The sequence below is a fragment of the Protomyctophum parallelum genome (genome assembly GCF_964188405.1).
Source record: "Protomyctophum parallelum genome assembly, chromosome: 10".
Classification (NCBI taxonomy): domain Eukaryota; kingdom Metazoa; phylum Chordata; class Actinopteri; order Myctophiformes; family Myctophidae; genus Protomyctophum; species Protomyctophum parallelum.
Genome location: NC_139704.1, coordinates 3138654 through 3153452, shown reverse-complemented (window position 1 = coordinate 3153452; position 14799 = coordinate 3138654). Strand labels below are relative to the sequence as shown.

At 42.5% G+C, this 14799-nt stretch overlaps 1 protein-coding gene across 1 annotated transcript in view; it reads right to left on the bottom strand.

Moving 5' to 3' along the window:
• Positions 1-8218, bottom strand: part of LOC310866018 (ankyrin repeat and protein kinase domain-containing protein 1-like) — a 66856-nt gene extending 58638 nt beyond the window's left edge. Inside the window, exon 1 of the mRNA XM_083775282.1 lies at positions 8100-8218. The gene's annotated coding sequence lies outside the window, so the exon portion shown is untranslated. The remainder of the gene's footprint in view (positions 1-8099) is intronic.
• Positions 8219-14799: the final 6581 nt, after the last annotated feature.

Below are 14799 nucleotides of genomic sequence, written 5' to 3'. Positions count from 1 at the left end.
GTGTTTTCCTAGAGTTCTTACCTGTGACGATGCTGCTGGTGATCCTCTCTCCTGGTCTGGTCTGTAGAATGAAAGTCTGCAATCACACAGAGTCAGGTGTAAAATGAAACAGTGAGACAGTCACACAGGTATAGTGTAATGCACTTATAATGAAGCACACACACACACACAGTCACAAACACAAACGCACACACACACACACACACACACACACACACACACACACACACACACACACACACACACACACACACACACACATAATTAGTCTGATTCAAATCGGATGTATTTCTCAAATCTGATCTTTTAGCCCGACAATTCACACTGCCGTTTGCAAGTGACCAGATCTGATCTGTGTGTTCAGACTGCAGTGGCAGCCAAATCTAGCCTGAATCAGATCTGTGCATTATCCAGATTATATAATTTGTTTAAATACCGGTAAGTCTAAAGTCAAACAAGTCGCATACAAGTCACATGGAATCTGATTTAGATCAGGTTGTTGCATTCAGAATGAGACGGATCGCCTCAAATCAGATTTGAATCAAATTTGAAACCACCTCTGAATGTGGTCACATTGGAGGAAAAAAATCAGATTCCATGTGACTTGTATGTGATAATGTGACCTGTCTGCATTAGATTTATACAAATATGACCAAACCAATCTGGATGTGGCTCAGATGTGATTCAAGCTAGATTAAAGCTAGATTTGGCTGCCAGTGTAAACAGGGCCTATCTCAGTGTTAATTCTGACAGCAAATTATCTGGATCATAGAGGGAGGAACGGGTTATCATGCACCCCCCGGAAATATACTTCTAATCAGTGTTTTCTCAATGAAAAAAAAAAGGTGCTGAAATTCATGAGCTCCCACTTCAAACCCCTTTTTTTGGTATATGGCTCTGTGGAGAAATTGCATGAAGGAAAATATTAATTCACTAAAATTACATAAATAGAGATGGTATTCTGAAATGTGTCATGGAGTATCCTGACACATAGGATTCTGGGGCTTGCTACCATTGTATTTATAAATATGACATACTGTACATCATCCCCAGAAACACAGACAAATACACTGTCCGCTTGACTAATAACAATTAAGTTACAAAGCATTTTTCAGCACATTATGGTGAATATCACTCCGTCTCGTTCCTGACCGCATCCCTGTCGTGGCAATAATCACGTTAACCCACACCCTCTTGTGTAATATTGCTTAAAGGGACACTTCACCCTTTTAGCAAAAAAATATATATCAATGACCTTTATAAGATTTAGAACACGTTCCTGGCGTTATTTTTTGTGTAATCTCTGGTTTTAGATATTTTAGATTATCCGATCTGCACTGACGTCAGAGCAAACTTTCCGTATTCTTTCCGGACTACATTTGTCCAAAACACTGCAGCTAGACCAGCCCCAATACACACTCGTCACGGACACTGTTCCACCTACCTACGTTGACTCCACCCCCACATGCGCTTTTGTTTGTTATTGTGTTTGTATCATGTCGCCGTCGCCGATCAGAGTAGCACCAGAGAGAATATACAAAGAAAAAACAACCTCAGAGGAGACGCTCGTCTTGCCACAAATCCCCCCCCCCCCCCCCCCCCCCCCCAGGGCTGCCGAATCAATAATGTACCGGGTAACACCACAAGTTACAACGCAGCTGTGGACGCACATGACAGATGTCTGGAAACCTACTAAAAGTAACTGGGTGGTGTGGATGGAATGTCAGGCACGAGTAAGTACATACATTGTAGTATTGTAGCTATGTTGACAACTTCTAGGCTACTGTGTCTTTTGGGTACACGTATGCTAAAGTAACCAATCAGCAGCTAACGCTAATGTTGCCTTTTCTAATATAGATAATATAATACGAAAATAAAACGATACATTTGGACAACAGAAAGTCTGAGAAACTGTTTTAATTATAGTGCACTAAACCATTACGCACCAGGCCTCATACAGCTGTAGTAGCTTCTTATTTTGTTTTTGGTAAAAACCTTTTTTTATACTCTATCTGAGGCGCTTTCCTTTACAACGGTGGAAATGGCCTGGGTTCTATAGTCTATACTATCTACTCAGCTTATATGGTTATATACATGTAGAAAAAGTATCTGAAAGAAATAAACAATTCTAAATCTGACTATTGCAAAGAGTTATGCAAACAACAGTGCAACGTATTATGCAAACAAAGTAAATTAAATGGCACCAATTCACAGTACAGTAGCCTAGTGCATCCATGGGACCCCCTGCAGTTCCACGGATGGGTCCATTATCAATAATCAAAAAGTTAGTCAATCTGTAAATTAGCCTTGCTGAACAAAAAAAAAAAAAGTAAACACTTGAATATATAGGAGTCATACATTTATAGCTGCATAGAAAATATGTAATGAAAAATGTGCAAATGTTGCAGTATACATAGAATATTATTTTATTTGAATACAATCCTAGTTTCATATGAAAGACATTGCTAACAAGTTGTTTTTCTGTTTTTCATTCAGACCAGTGAATGTGGAGGCCGATGACGGGTGATGACAGCTCCTTCCTTGACAGACATACTGTATGGAGGTCATAGCCGGATGTCAGGGGAATGCCTGAAATCCACCTGCAATCAAGCTTTATCACTTCTATCTTCCTTCCTGTATAATACATTTTGTAACTGCAAATCATTTCACCTATTGTTCTCCTCTAAACTTACAAACTGACAATAACTAAACCAGATATTTTATACAAAGAAAGTGGCTATCATCACTGTTATACACTGATTTGGTAGAACATTGTGGCATTGTGGCATACACGCTTTATATTTGCTTACACATTACAATTTGAGGAACCAAAAGCATAGACAGAATGTTACTATTGTTTACGTCTAGGTGTGCCAATTGAAATGGAAATGAATGGAGATTTTTGCATACTCTCATTCTAATGCACTGCTTTTAGAGAACATTCTTGTGGAAATGTGGAAGTAAAAAGAAAAAAACGTACTGCATTACTGTGTCCTTTTCCATTGTAAGATGCAACCAATGTTATTTGTCAACCCATGAAATTGATATTAGTGATAAATATTGAACTCCAGCTAGAAGCTTTGTAAGCATTCAATACAGCATACAGTATATAGCTGGACAGATTTTTACTCTTCACATGTTTTCACTGATAACATGGACTAATATTTTTACACTGGTATCAGACATGGCCAAATGAATCCTGGGCCAAATGAGACTATTATCAGACCATTTCTAATGAAGATAACCCTTCACATTACAGTGTCAGTGCCACAGCTGAATGCTAGCAAATGTCAAACTGAAACAGTTGAATTACTGGTAAAGTAATAAATGTACAGTAGGCCTACTTATTATAGCCTATGCATACCTTCAATGAATTGAAACCAAAATGTGAAGCTCAGTTTTATTTACAGAAACAAAAGAAAAATATATTATTGCAGCTGGGATGTTATAGCTGCAAAGACTTCCTCGAATCCGAAGACGGTTTCCAGCACCAAATCTCCTTGCAGTCAGAAGTTCTCAGAACCCACTCGAGAAAGTGTCTGTAGGCAACCCAACCAAGCGATTTTGACTGAAAGATATAATTGACAATAAAAGTATAAAACAGACGTGATTATAGTTCGGTAAACTATAGCTAATATAGTTATAGTAACATATAGACCGGGATATTTCCGATATTCCACTAATATGACAGCTCGAAAAAGACAGCAGTGGAGTATAATTGACTCTTCAGTTACAGTAATATACACACCGCTACCTAAAGTAGCCTAATATTGACATGTACAACGAACACTTACACTGGGTTGAATATCAATTCGGACGCTATACAATTACAAGATAGCATATCAAGTCTCTAGATCAAACAAGCCTGTTTCATTCTTGCCTCTCTTACTTCAAGAACGGACGATTAAAGCATTACTCAAGCTGCTTACACTTTATTCACATAACATATAACATAGCATGTTTACAGTCTGGTTCATCTGTCACGACGTTCACTGCTGCCCTGGTGTCTAACATGCGTGCGGAAACATGTAGCCAACTAACAATCATAATTGTTACAAAGCCTGAGATTTATTCCGTCGTAGATGTATTTGTCGATTCTGACATGTCATAATCGATATCTACGAGAGTCTAAATCCTACTATCCTAGGCAACAAACCATTTAGCCCCGCTCGCAACCTACGTAAAGTTTCTGACATTGTCATCCAACTGTCAGAAACTTTACGTAGGGTTCCAAGCGGGGCTACAAACCAATGCACTCGGATAAGGACCACGGTTAGCTTGGTTTAGCATACACAAAAGACAACGTAAGAAGTTGACAACAGCTATACAATACTACATTTGTAGCAATATAGGCCTACTTACTCGTGACAGACAATATTCCATCGACACGGTTCTGGACCAAGCGTCCAAAGCAGTTGTTTTCTCTGTATACTCTCTCTTGTGCTGCGACATGAGTCAACGTAGGTAGGTGGAACAGTGTCCGTGACGAGTGTGTATTGGGGCTGGTCTAGCTGCAGTGTTTACAGAGACAAATGTAGTCCGGAAAGAATACGGAAAGTTTGCTCTGACGTCAGTGCAGATCGGATAATCTAAAATATCTAAACCCAGAGATTACACAAAAAATAACGCCAGGAAAGTGTTCTAAATCTTATAAAGGTCATTGATATATATTTTTTTGCTAAAAGGGTGAAGTGTCCCTTTAAGTGAACTACAGTGCAGAGGGGCTATGTGTGCCCAAGACAAAATACACACAGTCACACAATCCAAGCAAGGGTAGCCAAAAAGGAGATTGCGATCTACCAGTAGATCACAAAGGCTGCCAGCTGCCACTTGAATTAAGGTCACTTGATTGATTGACATCAAAAGGGCATGTCAGCACAAACTCTCAATGCAATTATTTTTGTGTTGCTGTGCACAAAAACGTTGGCATTACAAATTTAAAAAGATAAAATAAAATAAACGACCTCTTCTATCTCCCATTCCAAGTGCATTTGTCTTACATATAATGCCATCTCCGCTAAGCCCCCTCACGTATTTAACCCATTCAGGACGTGAACCCCCTTTGGTGTTTATGTTATACTTTAGATATTGAAAACAATTTGCGTGGAGGAGGAAATGTGTGCAATTCTTGGAATATATTCTTTCACAGCAAACGCTTTTAACTCATATGTAGAAAGGGAGTCTACCAACGCGCCTCAAGCCTGAAACGGCTGATCCGGTGCTTCACAGGTGCAGGGACATCAAAGTTGCATAAGGAGAAGAGACTGGAGCAGCACGGACATTTAGAGCCTTTTATTTAGGTGCTGAGTATACAAAACGACTAACGTTTCGACCTTGCGGTCTTCATCAGAGTCATGCTTTTAACTCATATGTTTGCTTCCGGTGGGGTCCCGGAACAACATATTACAGCCAATTACAGCCAATTACATAAAACATTTGGGGTTCTTGACATGAAATAGTTTGATAATCACTGACATAGAAACAGGATTTAGAAGACACTTTGTAGAATCTGGTCCAAAATGTTGGACTGTTTTCAGCAATCGTATAATATATTTGTTGGTGGGTAGATTATGTTGAGCTGGTCATTTTGAAAGTAGCTCTCAAGTAATTAAAAATAGTGACACTTGGTGGTCAACAAACTATTTAAAAAAAAGCTATGACCATGCTTGGACGGACAGACACGTACACATAGGGCCACACATTGCTGTCTAGGAGTGGCTAGCACCACTTAAAAAGTGTGGGCACAATAACTGCTACAGTGTAGCAGTTACTTAAGTAGCTCATACAGTGGATTTTTGGATGTCTACAGTGGATTTTTATAAAACAAACACTTTGCAGATATAAAGAGGATAATTCAAGCTTTTCGCACAGATGCAATGTTGGTGAGTTTGATGTTGTTTAATAGGACTTTTCTGTTTGGATGAATGGGCTGTCAATAGAGACACACAGGGACTACAAATGTCACGCCCCCAAATGAGACAGCGGCCCCACTTCTGGTCCGTTAGAACTGTGTACAACAGGCCAGCCCATAGAAGTCCATTGAAATTCAACTGTAGTTAACCTACTTTAAAAAGTATACCAAATGAACTGAAGACTATATTGATTTGAATAAAAATATGTTTCCAAATGTATGAAGTGTCAACATATATTGTTGTTTTCTCAATAGAGGATCTATTTCACATTTAACTTACCACTTGAATGAGTTACACATAATGTTAACAGAGCAGAGGGGAGACGGCAGACAGAGAACCTGTCACTTTAAGGACGTCACTGCCTTTACGAGGCAACGAGCGCCGACTTTGAAGAGTGGAATTCTCAATAATACATCCCGATCCCGACTTTGTTCATTCATGTCTATATTTTGAACATGTCACAGGCTTACTAATATGTTCTACCTACCAGGGCAGGCGCGGAACTACCGGGGGGGAGGAAGGGGGGGAGGGGGGTGTAGTTTCCCCCCGGCCCGTGACTCCAGGGGGCCCGGGGCTGTCAGATGATCGATCGACGACCACACAGCGTTACACAGTCACTCATGACATATAACCATTCAAAGCATTATCTCTCAGGGCGCTACAAATATATATACACATCCTGTAAGTTCACTTAAGACATAAAACTATTGTTGACTAATCATTACAAGTATAGCTCTTATTTTGAAGAGGAAGAGGACGTCTGTTTCAGCTGTAGACTACTTCCATGACAGACAGTTGTTTTTCCAGATCATAATATTGCCGGGAGGGAGGGACTGACAGACTGTAAACATTGATTAGAAGTGATGCTGGTGGTGGATTGCTTTTAGCCAAAGTTTATATTACCATATGAAAGCCATGATGCTGCGCATCTTTGACTTGAACAATTTGTACACACTTTGGAATATACGTTAAACATGGTGGAAGTGGTGGGTCCTACATCGAGCTACTGCTGCTGCCAGCATTAGGTGAGTAATTAATTAATTGTAAAAGTATCACGCTGACGCTGGTAAAATCAGCAGCGGCAGCTGCCCAAAACATTAACAGGTAGGCAGGCAGGCTACAGTTCCTACTGTACTGTCACTGCCTGCAAGGATGTACTTGGAACTGTTGGCCCGACTTGGCCGCCGTGCCATATTAATTTGAGTTCAGAAGTGGATCCACCTTTTACCTGCAGCTCCGCGGTCTGGTGCTTGCACACATGCAGCAAGCATACAAAGAACTACGATTTGTAGCTTAATTGTCTGACACCTTAATCTAGTTGAGAGAGCATCTTATCGGCAGTTGCTGGGATATGTTTGTTTAAAAGTGATGTTACGCGACACTGTCGATATATGGCATCGGGAAGGGGGGGGGGGGGGGGGGGGGGGGGGTACTTCGTGAGTCAGGTTCGGCGAGGCCCAATCGTGTGGTCACCCCCCACGGCCCGTTACCGGGTTGTTCCGCCAGTGTACCAGGGGCGTAACTCAATGTCAGTGCCCCCCCCCCCCCCCCCCCCCCCCTTATCTATAATTTTTATCCCACGATTTTGCAACCCATTTTTTTCACACTGTCAATTATCTAATGTAATCCTGGGCGCTACACTTCGTCTGCCAACCTGGGGGGATGCAGCGGACTGATCTCATGCTCCCTTCTATGCATGAGGAGTCCAAGCTGCTTCTTTTCACCTGACAGGATGAAATTTCCCAGACATCAGCATCATTATGATGTCACTGAGCATCATGAAGGTACTGAAAGACCCACCCACCTCAGACATCAGCAACACTCAGAATAGCCAAATGGTATTGATCACGCCTCCAGGTCTTTAGTTTACTCAAGTTAGGGAATAAGACCTGGTACTATAAGACACGCAAAATACAGCCCTAGTGTTTTGTGTTCTTTATGTGTTGCCATGTGTTTCAAATAGAACTAGTTGTATTTATTGTGTGTTTTCCTGCTAGTTCTCTTTTTTAACCTTTATTTAACCAGTAAAACACATTGAGCCTGAGTCTATTTTACAAGTGGCAACTGGCCAAGAGGCAGAAATACAATTATACCTCAATGCTATACATCGTAACATCGTCACATTACACAACAGCCAATAATAAATAATAAACAAAATGGTACACTATCAGTAACTGGGCTTCTTACCTGATGTACGCTCCTGATGACCCTCTCTCCTAAGCAGTCACACGTACAGTCTCAAGCAGGTATAATGAAGCAAGCAGCTAATTATGCAGTGTGTATTTGTATGTGTGTGTGTGTGTGTGGGGGGGGGGGGGGGGGCACACTCCTGTTCCACTGGATTCCTGAACACAGGGCTGGCCGGGAGCCCGGAGGCAGAGGAGGGACTGTCCCCCTCTGGGTGAACATATTTGGGCATGCGGTCTGAATATCGTCAATATAACTCTTCAGAAGGATGTTACGTAGTTGAAAACGATCGCTTCCAACACAAAAAATATCACCTACACAAAATGACCTGACAGGACGTAGCTCATAACATGTTCTGTTAATGAAACAAACACTTTGCAGATAGAAATAGGATAATTCAAGCTTTTCGTACAGCTGCAATGTTTGTGAGTTTGACGTGGATGTATGTGCTGTCAATGGTTGGTGTTTCAACTCTAGACTCAACATTGTCAACCCTAGAACACTAAACATCGTGTTTTCCTGCTAGTGTGTGTGTGTGTGTGCGTGTGTGTGTGTGTGTGTGTGTGTGTGTGTGTGGGGGGGGGGGGGGGGTGGTATATTTTGTTGGTAGATCTTGTTGAGCTGGTTTGAAAGTAGATCTCAAGTCAAAAAAGTGTGCGCACTCCTGTTCTACTGGATTCCTGAACACAGGGCCGGGCCCAAAGGGCAGAGGAGGACACATAACCTGACTCTGCCAGATTGCGTCAGTATTGAGTTCACAAGTTCCCTCCTTCTGCCTGCATCTGGGCTCTCTCAAGGGTTACACCCCCCCATTCCGACGCACCCCCATTCCGACCCAACACACAACCCCGCCTCCCCCAGCCCCCACCAAGCACCCCACAGTGGCCCACACACCCTCCGAAACGGCGTCCGAAACAGGCTACACAATCACCCCCCCCCCCTCCGGAATTTAAACACCGCCATTCAACGCACAGGCAAAGGTGCATGTGTTTGTGTGTGTGTGTGTGCGTGTGTGTGTGTGTGTGTGTGTGTGTGTGTGTGTGCACGCGCACGCACGCGTGCCAATTCTCACCTTTGTCGAAGCATAGGCCTATTAATCTGTCATTAATCCGGCCATTTTATTACATTAAATAAATATCTGTCTCGGCTGATGATCTGTCCATGAAAGCAAACGGCACGGTCAGGATGACATGTGACATGACAGCGCACGAGAGAGAAAATAATAATAATTGACATACGGTATGTCATGTCAATTGCATACGGTAGGCTATAATGAGTCCAGGCGTCCAGCACTGCAGGACACCCGCGCCCTCCGGGCGTTCACTCCATTTGCTCGTGCGTACATGTGTGCGTGTGTGTCAAAGTCAGAAGTTTAGTTTTTTTTAATACAGGTATATTAATATTTCTATCCTTTTATTAAATACAAATAAACGTATACATGATGTACATCTGTCTCGCCTGTTATTCTTGCTTTGTCTGCCATCTAGAATAGAGAGATTCCGGGTTTTTTCGGAATCGGTGGGGAATGTCATTATGTAAAGGGAGGCTGCCTTGCACACAGCGAGAGAGCGAGAGAGAGAGAGAGAGAGAGAGAAGCTGAATAACATTAGGTGCAATTAAAAGTCTGCTGCTAGATGGTTGGGCAAGCATTGGATTATTATTATTATTCCTGGAAAGTGCCTTCTTCTATGATTGATACTTTGATAGGACACCCCACTTCATTTCATATATTCCCACTGTAGGCTTCATGTCAATTTTATCTTTGAACAGTGTAGGCTCTATCATTTAATGTTGTCTAATACACAATCTGAATTGGCTGTAATTCTTTGCTTCTTAGCAAAACTGAACTTGTATGCATAATTACACGCTGGACATATCTGTTCCGTGTGTGACTGTGTGTATGTCACTCTTCACGTCATTGCAATATAGGTAGGCCTATAGTAAATTTGACTTGTGCACTAGAAGGGAAACAAAGAAAAGGATGACCAAAGACGGTGAAAAGTGGAAGCGCTCTCTGAAGTCCTATGTGCCACACTGTAGGCCTTTGTTTTATTATGCAGCATAAGCCTCTAAGGTGTATCAGCGATACAAAATCTTTAACGATTTTGTATCGCTGATACACCTTAGAGGCTACGTTGCAACAGGCATAAGCCTGCGCGGCCCTCAACACTAAATACAGACAGTTCAGCACCACGGACAGTTCCTGATCACAGATAGACCGCTCACCATTAAAATTGGTTTTACATGTTGCAATTAAAGAATTCCATTTGCCACGGCCAATGAGTTTGGGGCGTTCATCCAATGTATTGGAAACAGGTGATAATCATTCAAGTTTACGTCTATAAATTAGCGTCCCACCGGAAATAAATTCTCTTTTCCAAAAAGAAAGTCAAGCCATGGCAGCACCATAGCCAACAGTCGCGGAGGGAAAGCCCTCATTGTGGAGAATTTTCGATATCTTCGTAATAAATCGAAGCCAGACAAGATTTATTGGTGATGTGCCCGCCGTGGGTGCGGTGTTTTTCTGCACACGGGGTGGCTGGATCTTGAGGCCGATGATCCAGCTATCGTCGTGCTGAGGCCTCCAGGAGACCATGCCCACCCGCCGGAGGATGACCTTGTGGCCTCCACAGCTCTAATTGAGCAAATGCTTGACCAGGTTTGTTAGGTTCTTATGATTCTTGATGAATGTCTTTTATTAATTTGATGTATTACCATTAACATGTGTTTGTTCTTGCTTATAGTAAATGCCTAAATTGTAAATTGTAATTCTAAATTGCAGGTCGCTGCGGATCCCACCCTGCCCGTCAAGCGGGTCTATGACCACGTGGTGGCGCAAACTGCAGCAGCAGCACAGCACCACATCCCTCCCTTCCATGCCGTGAAGAGCAGGCTGGAGAGACGGCGGGCGGGCCTGATGCCTCCCATCCCGCAAAACCTGCAGGAGGTCGCCGTGAATGGCGAGTGGGCCCAGACCTGGGGAGGGGACGAGTTCCTCACAAGGCACAACCTCCAGCACGGGTTGCTCGTGTTTGGGACGGATGACAATGTGTCCAAAATCGGCCAGTGTGACCAGGTTAGAATCCCTCTCCCATAATTAATTTAAATAATGTAATATTATCAATGCTTGAAAAGGTGCTGTGGTCAAAAATTTGAATAAGGGGTATCCACATAATATATGCTAACTTCTATCAGTAGTCCCATGAATAAAATTATCATTTTATTTTAGATCTACATGGACGGGACATTCAGGACCTGCCCACGGCCCTATTACTAATTCGTGACCATCCACGGCCTATACCAGGGCCGGGTGGTCCCACTGGTTTTCACTCTGATGAGCGGCAAGACGGAGGACATGTACCGCGCTGTCCTCCGTCATGTTAAGAGGAGGGTCCAGCGGGTCACACAACAACAGTAAGTGTGTGTGTGTGTGTGTGTGTGTGTGTGTGTGTGTGTGTGTGCGTGCGTGTGTGTGTGTGTGTGTGTGTGTGTGTGTGACACGTTACATGCATGTATGTATAGGCTAATGCTGTCCCCCCTTCTTTCAAATGTGCCCTGCATCCATCCACCCCTCCATTCATACATCTACAAGATGGAGTCCAGTCACAGTCCTGATGGACTATGAAATGGGCCTAATGAACGCCTTTCGGGTGGAGCTGTCACAAACACAGGTGACTGGTTGCTTCTTCCACCTCTGCCAGAGCCTCTGGCGTAAAATCCAGGAACTTGGATTGGCAGGTGAGTGATGGTTTATTACATTTTTCTTTAATACAAACATTATATTACTATTGATTGTTGAGTGCTCATAAAATTAGTGAAATTAGTAGTAGATCGATTTTAGTAAGTTAACTTACTTCTTCACTCAACTTTTGCAGGTCCATACAGGGGTGACAGGTGCCTGAAACAGTGGCTCAGGAAGGCGATGGCCACAGGCTACCTACCCGCAAACCACCTGAGGCGCGCCTTCCGAACGTTCTGCACCAGCAGAGAGACTCGGCATCTGCTCCGTCGCTACCCTGCAATACGTGAGCGCGGGTCTCCACCACCCCAGCAGCGGAGGAAATGGCGAAAGCTGGAAAGAAGGTTTGAGAATTTCTTTACTAATTAATTAATAAACGGTTTTAAGCATGGGGTCCAGGGGAGCAGGTTGAGGCTTTGGCCTATATGTTAGCTTAATTGGTCATGCGTTCACCTAACATTAATATAATAATAGTAGCCTACTAATGACTAATATTAATTATCTAATGATTTTCTGCAACAGGATTCGGAGGCTTGTTCGCCAGTTCCGCCATGGACAACGAACCCTGGAGCAGTACTGGGATGCGGTGCAGCACTGTGTCCACAACTTTTTGTAGATCTGCTCTGGGTGAGTTTACAAATTAATGTTTATATTTAATTTGGAGATGTAGTCCATGCACGTTGCATTCCACAGTGTGCCTGTGGAGAAAAAAATAAAGTTATGTTCTTTGCTTGTACATTTCAACACAAAAATACTTTTGCACTTATAAATAATGTTTGATTACGCAAAGTTTGATTACTCTCACACATGGTTCATCTCTGCAGAATAGCCATATAGTTAATTGCCTGTCTCAAGCCATTTTATAACTTGACTGCCAGATTGCAGAACTTTAGTTAATCAATCAAGCAACAATTCTCTGCCTGCTGCTCAACCAAGTCTACCTTAGTTTAGCACAGGGGTACTCAACTGGCGGACCGCGGTCCGCGACCGGACCGCGGACCACCTCTTTGCGGACCACCCCAAAAAAAAACTATTTAAGTTAATAATATAAATAACATCAGATGGTATATTTCTCATGTGAAATTGCTGCAAAGGCCCCCAAAATGTCCCCCAAGGGCCTCCAAAATTCTGGCGCGCGCTATGCGCGCACGCAGTGTGGCCTGCCAGGGCGTATAACTCCCGGCCTGATTTGGAGTTCCACTCCGGGGCTGCACTCTGCACCCCATTATTGGTTGGGTGGAAGGGGATCTGATTTGTATAAGCTTGGCTTGACCATACTAAACGGGCATAGAGCCCCGCTCTCCGAAGGACGCCGCGCATGGGACCGGACCTCGGTCTTATTAAAAAAAAAATTGTGGACCTTCATCATTTCTAGTTGAGGACCCCTGGTTTAGCACATTTTTTTAACTTGATCTTGAACTCTGCATGTCTGTTATAGTCTGCCTGTTTTTGGACCTCTGCCATACCTAAGTTATTCTCTGCCTAACGCCTTCTGTACTTCTGTCTGTTTGGACAGAACCTCTGAGAACGAACATGGACCGGACCCACCGACACACGGCTTTGCTAATCCCCTATCGGACTTGACGCTTCACCGACTAACTCCCCGGAACCCTGACCCACGCTATCCTCTTCGACGACGTCTCTGCCTGGTCCCTTTGCCCCTGGTCGCCTCACCCCCCAAGCTTGTTAATAAACACCGTCTGTACAAAAGGCCAGCAAGTATTGCCCTCAAACTAATATGTGTTCTTTATTTTCATGGTGCATTTCATTCAGTATGCTTGGTACATATCAGCATTGCCTTTATTGGCTAATTGAATTGACTGCCTAGAGTCCTTTCATGCCAGCAGTGTTTGTATTGGGCAATTAAGTGTCTGCATTATAATCAGGTCATCCTGACACACAGGCTAGGTGTGGCCGTTAACAATTAGAGCTACTGCTTTGATCTCATGTCACTCTGACTCACAAGCCAGGTGTGGTCAATTAACGATTAGGGCTTCTCTGCCTGTGCTTTCAGGCTGCCTCAGTCATTCTTTTGAGTCCCTTCCACAGTCATAACTTCTGACAGGAATGCACTAGAAACTTACTTTTTTTTACACATTCACATCGCATTCTCGCCAAGATATATTTTCAAGTTAATAAAAAAGAAAAAAATAATAATAATAATAATAAATATATATTTTTTAAATTAAAATTAAATTAAAAAAACGAATGGTTCAAGCCCATTAATTAAGATTTGAGTGCCAACCCTAACGAGCGAACATTCGAACCTTGAATGTTTGGGGACAGCCTTATAAGCAGAAGAGTTTGAGTTTGCTTTTGCTTTGGACATTTTGTGTTTATGTTAGTGTGCGTGCAACTAAAGGTGAGTACCTTTCTGTAATGATGTGCAATTAATATTTGTACTGTTTAGTTGAATTTGCTGCTAACAAACTTATGTTTCTGTAGCTTATTATGAGAAGTCATTCATTTGTACTACAAATGTTTCTGGATTTAATCATTTTGTTATTTTGATGGTCTTATGCAAATGTAGTTTGAATGTCGCTCATGTTAGCATTACATGTCGCTCATATTTTCTTCATATTTCATGCACATTTCTGATTATTTAAAGTTGTTAATTGTTTTATTAGTCAGGTTTGTGAATTCCCTGTATTTTCACTTTGCTATTCTAGAACCACACACGTGTAACACAGAAAAGAGTGGTGGAAAGTTGACGTGGGTGTGAAGTGGAATAAATCTCTTTGAACAGACATCATTCGTGTTTTAACTGGACACTCTGTGGAGGTTGACATCGGTTGTTGAGCAATCAGCTCGTCAATAGAATTTACACAATTCTTTACACCGTCAAAACCAGTTACCTGTCTGCCTGCTTTTGAGTCCAATCTGTAAGTTTGGTGTCTGACAAACTGTATTTCTTAAAGTGGTTCTGAAGGTGTATAGGTTAATGGTGTCCGCTATCATCAA